This window comes from Budorcas taxicolor, chromosome 11, assembly GCF_023091745.1.
Source record: "Budorcas taxicolor isolate Tak-1 chromosome 11, Takin1.1, whole genome shotgun sequence".
NCBI lineage: Eukaryota > Metazoa > Chordata > Mammalia > Artiodactyla > Bovidae > Budorcas > Budorcas taxicolor.
This window is the reverse complement of record NC_068920.1, coordinates 76,001,548-76,011,783: the sequence shown is the minus strand read 5'-3', so window position 1 is coordinate 76,011,783 and position 10,236 is coordinate 76,001,548. Positions and strand designations below refer to the sequence as shown.

At 40.0% G+C, this 10,236-nt stretch overlaps 1 non-coding gene across 1 annotated transcript; it reads left to right on the top strand.

Annotated features, from left to right (window-relative positions):
• Positions 1-2,096: 2,096 nt before the first annotated feature.
• Positions 2,097-2,169, top strand: TRNAS-GGA (transfer RNA serine (anticodon GGA)). Its single transcript has one exon. It is a non-coding gene; the product is annotated as a tRNA-Ser (tRNA).
• Positions 2,170-10,236: the final 8,067 nt, after the last annotated feature.

Below are 10,236 nucleotides of genomic sequence, written 5' to 3'. Positions count from 1 at the left end.
GCATTCTTTACTCCCCTACAGGCACTGATGCTGAGGGCACTTGCCAGCGTAACCTTCCATATGCAGATCTCCATCTCACTGCTCTTTCCTTGGGGAATCCAGCTAAAGAGCTAAGTTGATCATTTAAGGCAATTATAAATATTAAAACACTACAGCAGCCCCACAACCAAACTTAGGAGTTAATTAAGATCGCCAGGGCTTCTTTAATCTGTTTATCCTTAAAGATTACACGACGTGAGATCCTAACTCCTAATGCTTCTGATATTGTTGCTCTGAAATCTGTCCCTACACTACTGATTGATGCTTCCCAACCCCAACTGTGATCATGGTGATCTGCTGAAGCCCTTCAGTGGCTCTCAGTGGTCTTCATATGTCTGAGCTCCATGATCCACAAGTCTTTTCATAACCTGCCACAAGTCTCCTCTGCCATCTTGTAAAAACCTTTCAACCCACCTACCCTTACCCTGGACCCATGGCACTTTGGCAATTCCATATCCTCTTGCTTGTCTTTGAACCTGAAATTTCCTCTGCTTAGTGAATCATTATTTATGCTTTAAAGGCACCTTCTTTTACCCAGAGTTCCTAAAACCCACCTTATAGCTCTATTCTATATTATGTACTTTTTTATTATTGCACCTATCACTGTAACACCTGCCTGTTTTTGCTATCCAACTGTACTACCATTTCCTATAGAGGTACAACTAAAGACTATGTCCTATTCAGTGATGATCCCTCCCTGAGCATCCAACACAGTGCCAGGCACTTTGTAGACACTCATAAAGGCTATCTCTTTCTAATTTAGTTTTTTTTTTTTAAGGCAAAAATCACAAAACATACCTGTTACATAAATAAATGCCTTGTTAGCAACCATTCTGCAGTAATAGAATCCATCTTAGTTGAAAGATTACCTTTCACTGAACCCTGAGACAGAATAGGGCAGGACTAACAAGCTACTGACATGTATGATGCTGTTTGTATCACAAATGTAACCACCAGGCCCCAATCCCTGCAAGTCTCATGCATTTAAAATCTTAAGGATCCCACAGAGTATGACATTTCCATACCTACTCACTTCAGTTATAATCTGAAGTGCTTCATTCCATGAAGGGAATTAAAACTAGAGTTTTCTCAGTCTGGCAATTGACAGAGAGAAGGCTATTCTTCCAAAAACCTTGCTGGGGGCAATGCATTTAAACACTGACCACTGAAAATGGTCATGATGAGCCCAACAGAGATACAATCTTCCCCTACTGACAACTCCATTGTGCAGAAGAGAAGGAGATGAGGCAGAAAAACCAGGAGGCTTCAAGATAGGACACTTGTGTTTGAATTCCAGACCTGCCTCTTAGCAGCATATGATCTTGAGCAAGATATTTAATTTCTTGTAACTTGACTTTTTTCATCTACAAAATAAAGATTACCCTTAACTCATACTATCCTTGTGTGAATTAAATACACAGGTCATAAGTGAGAAGATGGCTAGTCCAGGCTCCAGCTTAGCCCTGAGCCTAGCTAGTCCAGGATGGCTAGCTAGGCTCTGACATCATTAAGGCCACAAGAACTCTTCATTGAAAACAATAACACATGTTTTCACCAAAAGCATTTCTCTTATGTCCTAAAACCGAAGCAGAGAAGATGAGAAGAAATTGATTCTTATGGATTAATAGCATCACTCTATCCTATGTGAGTTTGAGTTTCACTGATTTTGAATTTCTCATTTCAATCTTGTATCTATATGAACAGAAAATCAGTTTAAGAAGCTATGTCAAACTACCAACCATATATACTGGGTTCTATAGTACATTTGATTTCTTTTCCTAAATAAGCTGTCTGAAGAATGACAGCTTATAGTAAAAAAGCAAATCAAACCCCTGAAAGGCTGGTAGCTTTATAGACTTTTATATTATAGAAAATACCTAGGCATATTAAAACGTTTCTGCAATTTCTTAAAAACACATTTTGATCTGACCCCCCGCCCCCCGCATGTTGAACTGCACAATAATGGAATTTAAAAGGGTTAGGATAGTAAACCTCTCCAATCAGTATTTTATAAAAACCAATACTACCAAAAACCTTACCTTTCCAGTACAATTGGTCCCCTGGTGGCTCAGAGGTTAAAGCGTCTGCCTGGAACGCGGGAGACCCAGGTTCAATCCCTGGGTCAGGAGAAGGAAATGGCAACCCACTCCAGTACTCTTGCCTGGAGAATCCCATGGAGGGAGGAGCCTGGTAGGCTACAGTCCATGGGGTCGCAAAGAGTCGGACACGACTGAGCAACTTCACTTTCACTTTTCCAGTACAGTGTTAAAAGACAATAAATTTGATCTGATGTATGTAAAATGTCACGCTTCTTTTTTAAAAATTAATGTTATTCATTCGCTGAAAGGTATAATGCTTGCTGCTGCTCCTGCTGCTAAGTCACTTCAGTCGTGTCTGACTCTGTGCGACCCCATGGACTGCAGCCTACCAGGCTCCTCTGTCCATGGGATTTTCCAGGCAAGAGTACTGGAGTGGGTTGCCATTGCCTTCTCCTGGAAAACATAACTGACCACCTTTTGTGTCTTTTGATAAGCAAAATGATAAATCCTGTCAAGTGGACTAGAGGCTAGAGTAAATTTTTACTTTAAAAAAAACACTATTAATCGCTTCTCAGTGTGGCTCTGCTTGATGCAAATTATACTACTTGTCAAGACTTTTGTTTAGTCACAAATAAAAGGCTTAGTGGATAAAGGTTTGGCCTTTCACTACAGGTTTTCTGCCAAACTGTGACCTGAAATGAATGAATTGATACCGAGTGGGGCCTCCTGACTCTGTAATTTAATGCTGACAGTAATTAGCTAAGATGGAGGTGTTATAATGAAAGCCTAGGGCACAGTGTTTATGTGATTTTACACAGCTGCAATAGATGGCACCTCCTTTTCCAGTCTTTTTCATTTACTACCTCTGAAAAAGGAGAAGGTGCAAGTCATAAAAAGATACTGGCTGCTTGACTCTCTGATAAATCTCTGGACAGTGAAGACCTTGGGTTTAAATTAGCTGTCAGACTTCAGCCATATCACTCACCAGCTTACTCCTAAGTTAGCCACAGTGCAAAGACATTATAAATGGATTTATATGTCTTGATTAATGCCTTTTTTTGTAAACAGACTTTCTGCATAGAGCCGTGCCATAGCAGATCCCCTGTTTTAAAGGTTAATCTTTACATCAATAGCATATTCAAGACATTCTGCTTTTACACAGTTGTTCTTCTTTCTTTTTGAATTTCAAATTCTCTTAGAATAAATGAGAAATAGGAGCCTTAATAGCAAAATCAGAATCTATTGTTAGAAACTCCATGTGTAAATAAAGGATCATTCCTGCATATCCAATTATTTCATAGAACAAAGGAAATCCTCTGCATGATTCCACACTGAAGCCTTTCCTTGTTGGCCCTTAAAAGAAAAGAAGAAAAAATAAATAAAAAAAACTTTGCTTTAAAGGTAAGGCTCACACCTAAGTGACCCCTCTGTGTCTCCAGCTTTGGATAACTTGCCTGATTGACTGGTGAGTTTGTAAAAAGTAGTCTGATGTTAGATGCTGGCAAGTATCCAACTGTATAACCAAACACTAGAGGCCTTTCCTTTCCCAACTGCTACCAATCTTTGTGTTGCCTGAATGTCAGTTTGCTACCACAGGAAAAAACTAGTGAGATATGGATGCAAGAAGATAGTGTGCTAATACATTTTACTTAATCCAAAGCTTTAGTTCAGGAAGGAACTCTTGATATGTTTGTCACCTCAATTATTCACAATGAATTGGAAGCAAATCTTTCTTTCAAGCGTTTATTGACATTGTCATTTAGTCAGCTTCAAAAAGTGTTTTGTTAACATAAATTAGACCTTTGTTTACTTTATTTCAGATAGGGGCAAAAATAAAACCTATGATAAAAACAACTATCCAAACACTTCACTATCCTAGGAAATCAGCAATCAGTTCTACCTAAGATTAGTCAGTTACGTGAGTCCATTTCAAATGGTAACATAAGAAAATAAGAAGAAAGAAAATAAATTAAGTGCAGGAAATAGGTTATTAATTCTAGTTTGTTTTTGGAGGTCTTTTAAAATCTATATACAGCCTATGTTTGCATAATTTGTATTTCTAGAACATCTGTTCTCTCCATGAGAATTCTGTTCTCTCTTTCTCAAATGAGAAAGACAGTACAATTCCCCAAAACTGAGAGATTATTTGGCATTTACCACTGTTCATCTCCTGGGCTTCCCTAGTGGCTCAGCAGTAAAGAATCTACCTGCCAAGGCAGGAGATGTGGGAGACTCCAGTTCAGTCCCTGGGTCAGGAAGATCCCTTGGAGGAGGAAATGGCAACCCACTCCAGTATTCTTTCCTGGAAAATCTCAAGGACAGAGGAGACTGGAGGGCTACACACAGTCCATAGGGTTGCAAAGAGTCAGACATGACTGAGCATAGAGCACAGCACTCTTCAGTGACTCCAATTACTGCATATTCTTTTCCTTTTTTTTCACTCTGCTCAGCTTATGGGATCTTAGTGCCTCAACCAGGGATTGAACCCAGGCCCTTGGCAGTGAAAAAGCAGAGTCTTACTGAAGAAGGAATTCATCGGGCCTGGACTTCATGTTAGGCCTGTTCATGCTGATCATGGTTGGCCACCTTTCCAATGGACTCTGAACTCTGTGTTTAGTGCCCATGAAAACAACAACAGAAGGATAAGACCCCTCCAGACAGAGGAACCTTGAAGATCGTATCTAGGTTACTCATTGCCTAAGAGAAAACATACACTAATCACCCCTTCCTCCAGACAGGCCATAAATTTTTCTGTATCTATCGGAGTGTAACCTTGGGTTTATTGATTATTGGCTAATTGTTTGACTGTTTGAGCACATGAGCACATAGCACGTGAATGATGGGGTTATTGGGATTGTATTTTCCTTGGTTTATGTAAGTCTCAAGGAATTTGGAGTGGTGGGTTCAGACACCTAAACATGGGGTATAAAAGATTTTCACAAATGTTGGTCGGGGTCCTTGGCTAAGAGGAGACTCTGCCTTGGGCCCGGCAGTGTAATAAACTGCACTCCACTATCTGCACTGTCCTTCTGAGTGAGTTTGTTTCCCGGAACCCGTGGCTACAAAACTACCCACTGAATCATCATGGATTCCCATATTGCATATTCTTACTCTGTCATCTTTCTTCTTCTGTAACAGACTCCTGCTGTAATAAAGAGTTTTCTAATGCAATCTGAGTGAAATCAATGGTCAGTTGATAGAAAGGTTCTCAGATGTCCATCTACAACTCTCCTGTCTTTATGACTGAGGCCTCAGAAAACAAACCCTCATCCGCAATAGAAGAACCATAAGAACTAAAGCTGGCAGGAAGTAAGTACATTAGGAATGCTTCCTTAGGAAAACTGGGGCCAAGTGGTAAAGCAAGATCCAAAAATATGGAACAGAGGAAATACATTTTAGCTCCTGAGGAACAAAACGCTCAGCATAGGTCCCAGTCCTTTTACCAGGCTCCAACTATAATACAACGCCAGACCATGCCTGAGAAACAAAAAGAAATTCATGACACCACTAAACGAGATTTATGAACCAAGAACCAACCAGAAGAGAAAGCAGAACATTTAGCAGAATACAGATAATACTTTTTTTGGACAAAAATTAGGATACAACATTTGAAAAAATTAATGCTTCTTTTTAATGCATCCACTTCCCCAGAGCCTTCTGTACATGAAAAGTACTTAGCATCATATAAACAAGGATCATCAAAGAAAGAACAATATATGCCAGAGTATGCTTTCTGTAAAATCCCAGATCCAGAGTTACAGTGATGGGATAAGCCCTGTAACTTATATGTTGGACAGAAAAGTATTGGCACAAAATAGGAATAAGGGTAAGTGTCTTTAAAAGGAAAAACGCATATATTTTTTAAATGCCGTAGCAGGCTGAACAATGGCTCCCAAAGAAATCTGAGACTGTGAATGCCTTTTTTTATGTTAGCAGAAACTTTAAAGGTATGATTAAGATTCTTGTGATGCAGAGATTATCCTGAATTTTCTAAGTGGGCCCTAAATATAATCAGAAGTGTTCTTACAGTGGAGCAGAGAAAGATTTGACGACAAAAGAGAAGGAAACATGATGATGGAAACAAGATACTAGAGTTAAGTTACTCAAGGAAGGAATCAAGTAAAGGAATACAGGCAGCCTCCTGAAGCTAAGACAGGCTGAGAAACCCGTTCTCCCACATAGCTTACTGAAGAAACCAGCCCTGCTGACACTGACTTTTGACTGATTTCAGACTTTATGCCTCTAAAATGGTAAGAGAACAAAGTTGTGCTGTTTGAAGCAACCAGGTTTGTGGCAATTGATACAGCAGAAAGGACACACTAAGACATATATGTTCTGGATTTAACTTAATGTTAGGTAGCCAGAGACATAAGAAAGTAATAAAATAATAGGCAAAAAAAAAAGCAGTATAAATTCCCTAGCATTTTAAAGAACAAAGGTAAACCGCTAAACTTAAACTATCATTTGCCCAAAATTCATTTTGACAAATGCTTTGATTTCTGAAGGCATGTTATACTGGCTATACCTCAGTAACATTCCAGCACTCTTTGGTACATATTCTGTTGGTGCTGCAGGGGTTAGAAGCTTGGGAACTACATTTCTCAGAACCTCTTGCCAGTAGGATTCCAACTGAGATGCCATGAAAAAGAAGCACTTGTGTGTGATTTGGAAGGCAGAAAGGAGGCAGAATCTACTGTTCCTCACACTGAAGTTCAGACTTCTGCAGCAATGGCATCAATAACAGTTTGTTTCTTGGGCCTTATGGTCTACTGTCAAGCTTCAGATGGAATGTAGACAGCAGCTGCCTACAATTTTCTTATTTCTGGGAAGACCCCCCACTTCGTCTTTCTCTTCTTCTGGCCTTTCATACAACTTAAAAAAATTTTTTTATTGAACTATAGTTGATTTCTCTGATTAGTTGGATCATAGAAAAAGCAAAAGAATTCCAATAAAACATCTACTTCTGCTTCATTTGACTGTGTGGATTACAACAAACTGTGGAAAATTCTGAAAGATATGGAAATACCAGATCACCTGACCTGCCTCCTCCAAAACCTGTATGCAGGTCAAGAAGCAACAGTTAGAAATGGACATGGAATAATGGACTGGTTCCAAATTGGGAAAGGAGTATATGAAGGCTGTATATTGTCACCCTGCTTATTTAACTTCTATGCAGAGTACATTGTGCAAAATGCTGGGCTGGATGAAGCACAAACTGGAATTAAGATTGCCAGGAGAAATATCAATAACCTCAGACAAGCAGATGACACCACCCCATGCCAGAAAGTGAAGAGGAACTAAAGAGCCTATTGATGAAAGTGAAAGAGGAGAGTGAAAAATCTGGCTTAAAACTCAACACTCAAAAAACTAAGATCATGGCATCTGGTCCCATCACTTCATGGCAAATACATAGGGAAACAATGGAAAGAGTGAGAGACTTTAGTTTCTTGGGCTCCAAAATCACTGCAGATGGTGACTGCAGCCATGAAATTAAAAGATACTTGCTCCTTGGAAGGAAAGCTATGACCAACCTAGACAGCATATTAAAAAGCAGAGACATTACTTTGCCAACAAAGGTCTGTCTAGTCAAAGCTATGGTTTTTCCAGCAGTCATGTATGAATGTGAGAGTCAGACTATAAAGAAAGCTGAGCACCGAAGAATTGGTGCTTTTGAACTGTGGTGTTGGAGAAGACTCTTGAGAGTTCCTTGGAGTGCAAGGAGATCCAACCTCTCAATCCTAAGGGAAATCAGTGCTAAATATTCATTGGAAGGGCTGATGCCCACTGAAACTCCAATACTTTGGCCAGCTGATGCGAAGAACCTGGGAAAGATTGAAGGTTGGAGGAGAAGGGGATGACAGAGGATGAGATGGTTGGATGGCATCACTAACTCAAAGGATATGAGTTTGGGTAAACTCAGGGAGTTGGTGATGGACAGAGAGGCCTGGTGTGCTACAGTCCATGGGGTCACAGAGTCGGACATGACTGAGAAACTGAACTCGACTCAACTCATTCATTTATTCATTATTAAGATACAAAGTGTGCTTTAAATATTTCTTTGGGGGAGGAGACACCATACTTCTACCCAATTAAGGGAAATATATTCCAGAGACCTTTTATTTTTTTAAGATCTATGCCATGGCACAGTAGATATTAAAAAAATAAAAGGTCTCTGGAATATATTTCCCTTAATAGTAGATCTTTAAAAAAATAAATAAATAAAAGGTCTCTGGAATATATTTCCTTCAATAGTAGATCCTAAAAATAAACAAATAAAAGTTCTCTGAATATATTTCCTTTAATTGGGTAGAAGTGTGGTGTCTCCTCCCCCAAAGAAATATTGAAAGCACACTTTGTATCTTAATAATGAATAAATGAATGAGTTGAGTTGAGTTCAGTTGCTCAGTCATGTCCGACTCTGTGACCCCATGGACTGTAGCACACCAGGCCTCTCTGTCCATCACCAACTCCCTGAGTTTACCCAAACTCATATCCTTTGAGTTAGTGATGCCATCCAACCATCTCATCCTCTGTCATCCCCTTCTCCTCCCACCTTCAATCTTTCCAAGGTTCTTCACATCAGCTGGCCAAAGTATTGGAGTTTCAGTGGGCATCAGCCCTTCCAATGAATATTTAGCACTGATTTCCCTTAGGATTGACAGGTTGGATCTCCTTGCACTCCAAGGAACTCTCAAGAGTCTTCTCCAACACCACAGTTTAAAAGCATCAATTCTTCGGTGCTCAGCTTTCTTTATAGTCCAACTCTCACATTCATACATGACTGCTGGAAAAACCATAGCTTTGACTAGACAGACCTTTGTTGGCAAAGTAATGTCTCTGCTTGGGAAGAATACACAGAAGAACTGTACAAAAAAGATCTTTAAGACCAAGATAATCACAATGGTATAATCACTCACCTAGAGCCAGACATCCTGGAATGTGAAGTCAAGTGGGCCTTAGAAAGCATCACTACGAACAAAGCTGGTGGAGGTGATGGAATTCCAGTTGAGCTATTTCAAATCCTGAAAGATGATGCTGTGAAAGTGCTGCATTCAATATGCCAGCACATTTGGAAAACTCAGCAGTGGCCACAGGACTGGAAAAGGTCAGTTTTCATTCCAATCCCAAAGAAAGGCAACGCCAAAGAATGCTCAAACTACCGCACAATTTCACTCATCTCACACGCTAGTAAAGTAATGCTCAAAATTCTCCAAGCCAGGCTTCAGCAATACTTCCAGATGTTCAAGCTGGTTTTAGAAAAGGCAGAGGAACCAGAGATCAAATTGCCAACATCCACTGGATCATGGAAAAAGCAAGAGAATTCCAGAAAAACATCTGTTTCTGCTTTACTGACTATGACAAAGCCTTTGACTGTGTGGATCACAAGAAACTGTGGAAAATTCTGAGAGAGATGTGAATGCTAGACCACCTGACCTGCCTCTTGAGAAATCTGTATGCAGGTCAGGAAGCCACTGTTAGAACTGGACATGGAACAACAGACTGGTTCCAAATAGGAAAAGGAGTACATCAAGGCTGTATATTGTCACCCTGCTTATTTAACTTATATGCAGAGTACATCATGAGAAACGCTGGGCTGGAAGAAGCACAAGCTGGAATCAAGATTGCCGGGAGAAATATCAATAATCTCAGATATTCAGATGACACCACCCTTATGGCAGAAAGTGAAGAGGAACTAAAAAGCCTCTTGATGAAAGTGAAAGAGGAGAGTGAAAAAGTTGGCTTAAAGCTCAACATTCAGAAAACAAAGATCATGGCATCCAGTCCCATCACTTCATGGGAAATAGATGGGGAAACAGTGGAAATGGTGTCAGACTTTATTTTTGAGGGCTCCAAAATCACTTTAGATGGTGACCGCAGCCATGAAATTAAGACACTTACTCCTTGGAAGAAAAGTTTTGACCAACCTAGATAGCATATTGAAAAGCAGAGACATTACTTTGCCAACAAAGGTCTGTCTAGTCAAGGCTATGGTTTTTCCAGCAGTCATGCATGGATGTGAGAGTTGGACTGTGAAGAAAGCTGAGTGTCGAAGAATTGATGCTTTTGAACTGTGGTGCTGGAGAAGACTCCTGCGAGTCCCTTGGACTGCAAGGAGATCCAACCAGTCCATTCTGAAGGAGATCAGCCCTGGCATTTC